This window comes from Carex rostrata, chromosome 7, assembly GCF_964058835.1.
Source record: "Carex rostrata chromosome 7, lpCarRost1.2, whole genome shotgun sequence".
Lineage (NCBI taxonomy): Eukaryota > Viridiplantae > Streptophyta > Magnoliopsida > Poales > Cyperaceae > Carex > Carex rostrata.
The window spans coordinates 12,854,657-12,866,772 of NC_135924.1; the positions used below are offsets into that span (position 1 = coordinate 12,854,657).

The 12,116-nt window shown below is 31.8% G+C and overlaps 1 pseudogene; it reads left to right on the forward strand.

The window, feature by feature from the left end:
- The first annotated feature begins 9,289 nt into the window (after positions 1-9,289).
- On the forward strand, positions 9,290-10,091 carry LOC144556897 (RING-H2 finger protein ATL80 pseudogene; annotated as a pseudogene).
- The last annotated feature ends 2,025 nt before the right edge of the window (positions 10,092-12,116 follow it).

Consider the following 12,116-nt stretch of genomic DNA (forward strand, 5'->3'; position numbering starts at 1 on the left):
CAAAATTTATCAAGTAGAAAAGTTTAATTGGATAAAGGCAAATTTATACTCTTATTTGGGAAATAAATCTGCTGTGATTCTTCAGGAATCACAAGACCTTGCTATTCCAAATCCAACCCTTTACTTTATAAAATGTACAAATATCAAAATAAGTAGTTTCTGTGCATGAATCTTGAAATAAATGAAGAGATGGATTTGGAATAGCAGGGTCATGTGATTCACAGCGGATTTATTTCCTCTTATTTGAGCAAAAGTTGTTTATAGAAAATATCAAGCCGTAAAGTGAAGGAAATCTTTTACAATATTGGTCCCTACTCACTGCCCCTCCTATTTTTCTAAAAACAAAAGGTAAAAATATATCAAAATTTTCTTTTATAAACAAGCAATAATTGGGGCCTACTTTATCCTGTAATAATGGAAACTTTGACAAAGGCCCAATCCATATACTATAATTCTCTACATCCTGCACTAATGCTCAACACATAGGTTGGGTAGCCCACAGCTTGAGCCGTGTAACCAAGCAGCTACCTCTTCCTAGGGCAGTTGGTAAGACACCCCACTCTCCCACGAGAGAAGTGGGTTCGACCCCTGCTAAAGGGAGTTCAGATCTAGTAAAGTAATTCAAATATTGGGTTTTAAATCGGGACCATCCGATAAGAATCTGAGATAATCTATCCGAAGTGGAGCGCACACATCCCGAGAGATCAATTCGAATTGCGAAGCAATCTCGAGCAACATATTCGAATCGGACAGTCCCGATCCAAAACTCAAAGATTGGATTACTTTAGAGGATCCAGACTTTGCTAAAGATAGAAAAAAGTGTGTGTATGTGTGGGGCAACAGTGTGTTTAATTTCAAGCTGGCTATAAAAAAGTAAAGCAAATATATATATATATATATATATATCCTTGGCTATTTGTTTCTTAAGAAATGTTTTTGACTGCCAAAATCACAATCAACTAAATTTACCAATTTTGGCACTTAGGCTGAAATGATAATTTTTTTTTAATTGCTCTGCATTGGTTAAATTTTTTTAATGGTGTGCTGTGCAATTTGCATTTTTCAGTTCAACCGAATATGATGCATACAATTTGTACTTTGAAACTTTTTTATTTGCTCCTGACGCGGAAGGGTTTAATGTCTTTTCACTGACAATTCAAATCTCTTGACTGATATGACTTATAATGTGGCCTTTTACATCATGTTCTCATAATAACTAGATAAATTTCAGGAAGACTTTATACATATTCAAGATGGAAACATGAATATTCAATTCTAGGCTTGCACACAAATTTTGAAAGTTATTGCTTTTATGTAGGTATGGTGCTATCTCATATATACAACAAGAATGAGACACTTTTCGCGAGGATAAAAAAATGACTTTTCGTGACGGAGTACCGTTATTGTTCAGCTTTTTCTTTTCGCAACGATACTTTTCACAAGGGAGTTCCGTCATAAATACGTTTTTTTTCTCGCAAAAAGTGTCTACTCTGTTGTTGTATATTCTCATATAATAATTTGTAAGTAGCTGCAAACACACATACTAATAATCAATATTATCTGAAAAAGAATCATAATTAAAGCATTAATTTATTAGACTATATGATTGGCTATGATGGAAATATCTCACACAACTAGGAAGACTAGGATAGAGACAGATGGCAGACAAAACTGTATATAAAACTAGTTTGTGGTATATGCTATCTCATAAAATTTGGAAGTAGCTAAAAAACCATATACTAATAATCAATATTATCTGAGAAAGATCCTAATTATTAAAAGCCTTAATTTATTAGACTAGTTTAATTGATTGGACGTGATGGAAATATCTCACACAACTTGGAAGACTAGGATAGCAGAGATAACATAGAAAACTGTATACAAAACTAGCTAGTTTATGATGTTATTATCTCATAAAATTTGGAAGTAGCTAAAAAACCATATACTAATAATCAATATTATCTGAAAAAGAATCCTAATTAAATCCTTAATTTATTAGACTAGGTTGATTGGCCATGATGGAAATATCTCACACCAACTAGGAAAACTATATGATACAAGATAATAGAGAGAACTGTATAAAAAACCAATTTAGTATGACATTGGTGTCATATGACATCAATTCCAAAGTTTATTGGATAGATTTCAAACGATAAATTCAAATCATTCAAACCAATTTAATATATGAATGATGTGTTTACATGCCAATTTTATATAATTTCGAGTTATTTTAGTATCAAATTAAGCGGTCAAAAATATGGAAAAATGAATGCATTAAAATTAGCTTAAAAACTCCCACATTTGACCGCTTGACTTGATACTAAATAAACTCCAAACATTATAAATTTTGCATGCAAATGCACAACTAATGAAGTAGATCGGTTTGAACGGTTTGAACGGTTTGAATTTTTCGCTTGAAGTTGATTTAATAGATTTTGGTGTCAGTGTTATATAAATTGAAATGACACTAATGTCATATTAGCCGGACTCACTTATGATGCTATCTCATAAAATTTGGAAGTAGCTAAAAAACCATATACTAATAATCAATATTATCTGAAAAAGAATTCTAATTAAAGCCTTCATTTATTAGACAATATGATTGGCCATGATGGAAATATCTCACACAACTAGGAAAATTTGAAAAATATATCTATTTAAATATGAATGTTTATAAAATTAATAATTGTATGTTCAATTCAAATCCTACACGAATCCAACCACATAATGCGAATGCCAAGATTTATATGAATTAAATAAGTTCTTTTTGACAAAATTTAGTTAATAATTTAAAAATATGAGCCGGCTTGTGAGCCGAGTTAAGCCGAACCGAGCTTTTTCTTTCAAAATCGAGCCGAGTTAGAGCCGAATCATTTTGCTTCTCTCATGGAGCTGAGCCGAGTTTGAACCGAATCTTAATCATTAGCGGCACTATATACTAATAATCAAATTATCTGAGAAAAAAATCCTAGTTAAAAGCCTTGATTAATTTTTAAGACTTTTGATTGGCCATGAAGGAAATATCTCACACAACTGACAACTAGGATAGAGATATACAGAGATAACTGTATAAAAAGGTTGATGCTGAGTAGGAAGATGAAAAAAAGGAAGAAATATTAGCACCTTTTCAAAGTTCTTTTGGCATGATCTTGAGATAAGTATAGTGGAAAAAGTTTAACGATTGTAACCCTACCAAGAAAGCAAGGTTTCCGTACTGTTCAATGGTTCTAAATCTAAAGTTTCGGCCATGCTTGCTTTACTTGGATATGAATCTGCTGCTATTCTTAGAAGAATAGCAGCTTGCTACTCTTCGTTTATGTGTCTATCTCTCTCTTTAAAAGAGGAAGAGAGAGAGGGGAAGAAAAAGATAGAGAGAGAAAGAAGAGAGATAGAGAGGATAGCACGGAGAGCAGCAAAATTGAATAACAGCAGATTTCGTTCCCTTTACTTCTTAGAGTAGAGCAAGAGTCAGAAATTCTCTCTGCAATATTTTTCTTTTCACTCATATTTTATGATTTTAAAGTTTAAATAGTTGATTTGAACGGTTCAATGTGATTTTCATATTAAAATGGACTGGAAATCAAATTTTATAATTTTTGAAAATTATCTACTATTTTTAGAATTTTTTAGAATTTTTATTTTAAAAAAACTGTAATTTTCAAAATTTCTAAAAAAATGATAAAAAAATGCCCCCCTGCACATATTTAATATGAATATTATGTTAAACAGTTTGAATTGACTGTTTGAACTTTAAAATCACAAAATCATGATAACCCACATCTTTCTTATTTCATATATCACAATGTCGCAATATTGATCCGATGTTTGGTTAAAATATTAGGGAGAATTTTTTTTAATTTTTTAATTGTATAATTAAGTTTATCAATTGCATATTGTGTATTTTATGCCTATGGGAAAGTTTGGGAATGCATAAATGCCTCCTCTTTTATATTTTCTTACATCAATTTTGTAACACTACGCAATATAAACATGATTTATAGACAAAATTTAAATTTATATAACATTCTAATTAAAATTATAGAGAGTTTACCACTTTAAATGCGACGAAACAGCAATTAATTGCAGCTCAGACAAACACCATTCTTCTATATTGCAAAGGCATGCAATGATGAAATATTGCAGACAAATAGAAGAGGGAACACCGTATCTGTATGATTTCATGAGGCAGGCATAAATATAACACACCATATTACATGTCAGATAAACAAAATCCACAAACTGGAAACTACAAATTTTATCATAACAACATAAAAAGTTCCTCCCAAAACAACTCGCTACACCATAGACCACATATATCGACCACAGAGGATCAATGATGGACCCAAGAAGAAATTGGGATAGGCATGTGCTGAATTCGCATCCTCTGAGATACCTCATATTTTGCGTGACTTTTTGGAAAATCTCAACCATTGCAATATGTTATGCGTGAATCTCAAAGCTCAAATAATACTGGCCCCCTACGTCACCCCCTGAATAGGCACCGGACACGTCGGTCACGCAAAATATGAGATATCTCAGAGGATACGCACTCGGCAAGTGTCTACTCCTAAATTTGAATTTTTATTTTCGATCAAATTAAGTACTAATTGTTCAGTGTGTCTACCCTTGATATGATGTAGCGCCTACTTCTGACTTGAGCTTTTATTTCAATTTGCTAATTTGCTAAGAAAAATTCCATTTTAAACTGTGCCAAATGAACTTTTAATTAGTTTAGAAAAAAATATTTTAATACTGTGTTAATCAATTTTATGATTATAACAATTTTTTTAATAAAATGATTGAGTTGTAATTGTGTACTCGATAAGTTAATGGATTTTAATCCGGTTATCTATTTAAACCCGATTAGAGCCCTATTCTGACAAAAATTCTGAATCCGCCTCTCTAGAGGATCATACAACAGGGGGCATAAGGCGCTACTGTGACATCTAAAAAGAAAAGTAGCGTCCGGTTAGTACCCTATCCTGATAGAAATTCTGAATTCGCTCCCGAAGAGAATCACACAAGAGGCATAAGGTGCTACTGTGATATCTAAAAGGGGAAGTAGCCTCTCGGCGCTGCTTTTGTGGTTCTTCAACCCACTTGCTAATTTTGTGTATTCTCGTTTCAGTTGCATTCAAAAAGATCTTCGATCAAGATATGGATCGTAACGGGATAGGTTCGATAGGTATCAACTTGTGCTAGACTGGAACTCTCCATTGCAAAATTTGCAATTCCGAAATTGGGTTTGTCCGTTTGTGGTATGATGGTTTTGTTTCAATGATTTGTGTGAGTGGTGCGTGCCACAACTGTGCAAAGATAAAGTTAGCTTGTGTGCGCTTCCTGTTTTGAAATTCTATCCTGTGAAAGTGGTGTTCTCTCTGTACTGTACTGTACTCGAAAGTGTCAATCAAATGATTATTGCTAATTTGTCTCTGCAGATTGCATCTGCAAAACCTTTTTTTTTTTTAAGGAGTATATTAATTTCTGTTAAGCTTTGTGAGATTATATTGTAATATAACGGAATAAAGTATTGGCAGAGCTGATTTGGCTTCATACAACGCACAAACAACACATATTTGTTTGTTGAGAAATATAATTCAAGATTCATATTTCAGAAATATGGTGTTTGCTTATTTGGTACAATAACTTTATGTAAAATATCATGGGTTCAAAATTTGAATATAGAATTATTTATGGACAAATCATCTCTATCTTTTTATCTCAATATATATATATAGAGAGAGAGAGAGAGGGAGATGGACTTGGGTGAGACGTGGAGCACCACGCGTTTGTAAATGTGGTTGGAGACCAAATTTTACATTTTTTGGAATTTTTTTACTATTTATTAAGCCACTTTGAAAATCTGAAAATCCGGGTGAACAGTAAAAAACAGTAAAAATTTCTGGACCACCGGATCAGCGATTTTCAAAGTGGCTTATTAAATAGTAAAAAAATTTCAAAAAATGTAAAATTCGGTCTCCAAGCACATTTCAATATGGAGATCGTGTTGAGCGGTTCGGATCGGTTGTTTGGATTTTCAAAATGACTAAAATGTACCATGGAGCACCAAACGCGTATACTTCGCGTCTCACCCAAGTCCATCTCTCTCTATATATATTTTGCTAAGTATGGACTTAGTCAAAGATATGAACAAAAGCAACTTTTTTCTCCTGCGTCAGCAATTTGGATTTATTTAAAGTCTGTTATGATAAGAACATCAAAACTACACAACATTTTTTATGATTAACTGACCTAGATAGAAACCACAGTTTGATAAGAGCATTAAATTTTTATTCATAAATAGATAATATAGATAAAAGGATAAGACATGAAATTCAAAAGGCATGCATGCCTTGTACCTAACTCAAAACCAGAAACCAGAAACCAGAAACCGTAGGCAGGTACAAAATTAAAGCAAGGTCACTCACCATGTTAGGCAAGTCAAAATATTTTTGATGTTCACAAAAATTGGGGCACATTCATACCTGTCTATAGCTTTTTTTTCTAAAAGTAGATTTTTAGGCCTAATTAATAAATGTTGCAATTAAGTATCTAAATCATTAAAAGTCGGTGAACGCAGTGTCAATGTAGGTCTAATGAAATAAAACACCAACTTTTTTAGTAAGTATAGTACTAATAATATAATAGGATGTAAAAGTTTCATATCTTGAGCTGACACGTCATGACATGGTATGGTACGCGTATCTATTATATAATATTATATAAAATGACTCGTGTGTTGCGTACTGTGATCATCTTTTAGAAAAAAACAGTACAATTTAAGTATCATTACGATTATAGTTTTATTAAAATAAATCTATTTAACAACCATGCCAATTGATTAAATATTTATAAAAAAATACTAATATATTTTAAAATAATTATATTCATCCCCACACTTCTGTTCTCCCTCTATCTCTGCAACTACTGTAGAGGAAGGTTGTACTATGGTCCCTCCTTTCTCAGTTCCTGCACTTGTCCTCACGTCAACATTCACATGTATAAATACTTGAAAAATAACATATTAATACTTAAAAGTGATATTAATAATTGCATGCGTAATTTGATATATTAATCCCCTTTTTCAGTCCCCAATGGTCTTCGAGTCAACCTTTCTCTAATGAAGTAATGGAGACCTCATATCCTACATCAATCTTTTAATAACAAAAATAGTTGACCTCATAGATATAAATATTTCAGTGTATATATCAATATTTGCAAAATAAGATATTAATACTTTGATGTGTTACTTAATATGAACAAACGCCTGAAGATTAAACTTATTTTTTTTAAATATACTTTTATTCCTATATTTTTTTTCATAAAAAATATAAAGGTATATTAGAGATTAAAATAATTATAACATTATGTTTTATTATAAAATTTTGTCCTATTCTACTAAATAATTAAATGCTCAGAAAAAGACCATGATAATAAAGTTAGACCTTTTTTCGTACTGTTATTTTCAAGGAAAATGGCTTGCACGGAAGAATGTAGGTATTTTGCTAAAGTACATCACTTTTGTCAGTCACAAGAAACACTTACAGGTTGCAGCTAATTAAAAGTAACCACTTAAAATGAATAAATTTGACAGTGACCTCACTCATCAATTGTCAATATTTGAACATCACTTGCGTGCAAGAAGCTATCTTTTTTTTTTTTTGTGTGTGAGAGAGAGATGAGGTTCTAGATCAGAATGGAATCCGGTGTTCTTCAAATCTCTGCTCTCTATCTGCTATTCTCTCTCTTACATGATTCTCTTTCTCTCTCCTCTTCTTTAAAGAGAGAGATAGAGAGAAAAAAAATAGCAGGAGACTGCAGCAGATACAGATTCCTTTAGAACACCTTTATCTGGGTTTTGAACTGTGACCTTCTATGCGGGCGCTTAGTTAGAAATTAGCCAATTAATTAGGATTAGGGAAAAAAAAATCTGTGATATGTAAAAAATTAAAAATTGAATTTTAGATAAGTAAAAGACTAAAATTTAAATTTTAGGGTAGACGAAAGTTCACAAATATATAGGTTTAGGTTTAACATTCAACGCTATAGACTTAATTTTTAAAATCTAGGAATAAGCACTGCGGATCTGCTCCTGCTCTCCCACATGGAGATAATTGTCTTTTGTCACTAAACTAAAGATTAATTCTTATATAAATAGGAATATCAATGAAGTGACTTTTTTTATCTAAAATTATTATAAAAGTCTAAAATCAATTTACAAAATTTATGTTGAGCAAACCAGATATCTGAAATAAATTCGATTACTAAAGAACTTGGTCTTTAATCAGGAGAAATTGTATAAATACTAAATAGAATTTTTGTTTTGCGAATTATTTAATTTTCTTTGGAAAAATTTATACAATGATAATATAGCATACAAGAACTAGACAAAAAAAATAAATTCAAACAATATTTGGGAGATTCTTTTTACAAAATTTGCAATTATAAATCTCGTGTTCACCATTTTTTATTTTTATATTACAAAATGAAAATTTTATTTGCAAATGCAACTCTTGAGTTTTGATTGGTTGAAGCAACGACTAAAATAGCGAAATCGAAAGTAATAATAGAGGAAAAAAAAAACAATATTGGACAAATTATGTAAATAATAACTTGGACAAAGGACTTGTTTGTAAAAAAACAACTCAAAATAGTATAAACTGCCAAACAGTAATGTTCTATTAACAAATTAGCTAAGTGCAATTAAAATTATATATATTCTTTGGTGGGGAGAAGACTGATTAAATTTGGTCTGATGTCTGATCTAAACCGTTCAATCCGTATTATTTTTTGTACACCATTTAAATTATTATAAACGGTTAAATCGAATCAAACGGTTTAGATCGGACATCAAATCTCTTTGCTTCCTCAACAGAGATAAGAATTCACATCCCCTCAGGTTACCTGACTGAGTACAATTAAATCGGACGGTCTGGAATTAGAATTTTTATTTTGCACGAATCTCAAAGCAAAAATAATACTGCTCCCTACGCTATTCCGAGTAGGCACCGGCTAAAATTAAATCTGAGCCGTCCATTTCAATTGTGTTGAGTCAGATAACCGGCTGCAACGGTAACTATCCTTAAAGGGTTTAACATTTATTTAAGTATACTACTATACTAGATTAGTATACACGCTTACTTAGATAATGTTTTTAATTAATTAATTACTTAGTTAATTAATTTAGTCTCCTTTTGACCAGAGTTGACAACATTCTCTGTATTTGCTCTGCTCCTCTTCCCCTATATAATGCCCCCAATTCCAAAGACCATAACCCAACCAATTGACCTCTCTTTCTCTTTCTCTCTCTCTCTCAAACACAAAACCCCCAAATCTCTCTCTTACACACAAAGTAAACAAAACACACCAAAATGAGACTCCTTTTAGAGACCTCAACCTCAACTTCAACATCTCTCTCTAACACATCCACCAATGCCCCACCAACCCCGTCGCCTCTCCCGATTGATTCTGACATAGTAGTAATCCTCGCCGCTCTCCTATGCGCTCTAATCAGTGTCGTCGGCCTCTCCCTCGTCGTTCGGTGTGCCTTTGTTCGGAGAAACCAATCTGCCACAAAACCCATCAAGCAGAAAGGTCTCAATAAGAAATCTCTCCAGTCCCTTCCCACACTTTCCTTCTCAAGTGGATGCCAAACCGATCAAGCCGCAGCCATATCCGGCGAGTGTGCAATTTGTCTTGGCGAGTTCGCAGAGGGTGAACGCATACGGGTTTTGCCACCTTGCGGGCATGGGTTTCATGTTGCGTGCATTGATACATGGCTCGGGGCACACCCGTCGTGCCCTTCCTGCCGCAGCGTGCCGGTCATCCCTGCTCCTCCTTCTAGATGCCATAAATGCGGCGAGAGCACATCGACTAATGCTGATGTGGCCGTTAAATCATCAAATGATGCTGAAGACTCTAGCACTGGTGGTGTTGTTTGAATTTCATTTTGTTTTGTTTACTTGGTAATTTGAATGTTGATATTTCAATTTTGTGTATAAGCTACATTAGAGATTAGTTTCAACTTTCAAGCAATCAATTACTCTCTCATGAATACAACTTTTGTCATTTACTTTTGGTTTTTGAAGAATATATATATATTATGGTTGAAATTGATCTTGGTTGGTACATATTTCATCTAAAATGCATAGTTTTTTTTTAACATTAATTGCATTTGGTGGAAAATGTAGTAACAGAATGATATACCAGGCAAATATATATATATATATATATATATATATATAGAGAGAGAGAGAGATATTTTAGATTATTTTTTGTCATTTTTTATAAATTATAAAAAATAGTAATTTTTTTTCAAAAATAGTAAAAATTGGTATTCTACAAGTTCAATATATAACTAATTTACTGAGCTATTTAGTTCAAAGTTTCGAATTCATTTTTTAAAATTTAAATCGGTAACACTAAAACATGTTAGTCAATCTATATAGGTATATATCAGGAAATTTGTATTTGACCAAAAACCGACACATATGTATCAGAAAAAGGTGCACTAAAAACAAATTTGAATGAGATTCTTCTGTGGCACTACGCAAGTACTTACTAATAACAAGGGATTGATGCTCCACTTAATTTCTTTCTTTACATTTCTTGTTATTTAACTTGTGGCGCCCCCGGGAATGAAATCTCTTCATTTCAAATTTGATCATTCAAAAGTATGGTTTGAAATGTTGCTCTTTAAAGGCATCACTAAATCGCCATTATGAATTTATTTCATACAAAACTTCAATTTTTTTTCCCATAAAAATACTAACTTATATCTAGATTAGATTATTAACACTAAATTAAGAAAATGTAAATTAATTAATTAAGAAAGCCTAGCTCTTAGTTACCCTAATTATCCTGGGTTTACCGGATCCGTATCCTCCCAGGTACCTGATTCAACACAATTGAAATGAACGGCCCATATTTAATTTCAGCCGGTGGGTGTTCGGGATGGTGTTAGGGGGTAGTATTATTTGTGCTTTGAGATTCGTGTCAAGTTAAAAATTCCAATTTTAAACCGTTCGATTCAATTGTACCTAGTAAAATATAGTCTTTTTCTCTTATTTATCAATGCTAATTTTTTTTCTTCTTATTTATCAGTGCTCATTTAAGTATTTCTTTTTTCAGAAAATCATGTTTATAATAAATCTTTGTAAGAAGTCGCATGTTTAAAATTCGGTACATATTATCAGATTTGATTCAGTCATTTTGACTGTCATCTCACGCTAAAACAAAATCACAAAATATTTTATTTCATTCAAACAAAAATAGAAAAGAGTATTTATTCATATAATATCAACACAGATTTTTGTCGTTACGGGACAAAACAAAGAATTTTAGTGAATTATATATAGCTGCTTTATTCTGCAATTATATGCGATTCTGTTGTGTTATTTTGGGGAAATGTATTGACAGTGGTGTTTTGATTTTATGTGGTGTACCAATAATGATACGATCCAACCAATGCAAATCACAAGAATACTAGCAAGTAGAATTAAAAAAAAACACTTATAATACATAATTCAAATTACATAATTTGTATTAATTCATAAGTTTTCTTACAATTTCAGTTTGGCTTCTCTTATAGTCTTACAATACCCTTCAAAAATCACTTAAACATTAATAATACAACTACTTTTCCTACTCTCAAAATACTCTTAATTACCCTCCTATAAACCATCAAAAGACAATTCTAGAATACTACAAAACACTGAAATAATAGAATTCAAACTCTCATGATTTGATTCTATTAAAAACACACTCAAAACTCACACCTAAGTAATTAATAACAATTTTAGTGACATAAACTTTCTATTTTTTTTAAGCGCATGGACATTGTTAAGTCCTGTTGAAGTGTCTCATATTACATATCATTGTACGATGAAACCTAACAACTAAAATTTTTTTTTAAAACGGTGCGATCTGAATGAATGATGTCAAACAATAAAGTTAAATTAAAAAAACACATAACTTGTAACTCGTAAGTTGTATGAATTTAAAACAACAATGTCAATATTGTTACATATCATTTGATTATGATATTATTTAAGAAATTAAATAATATTACCCTCTATGTCTCTACCTAATTTAGCACACGACCCAACATTAATTTT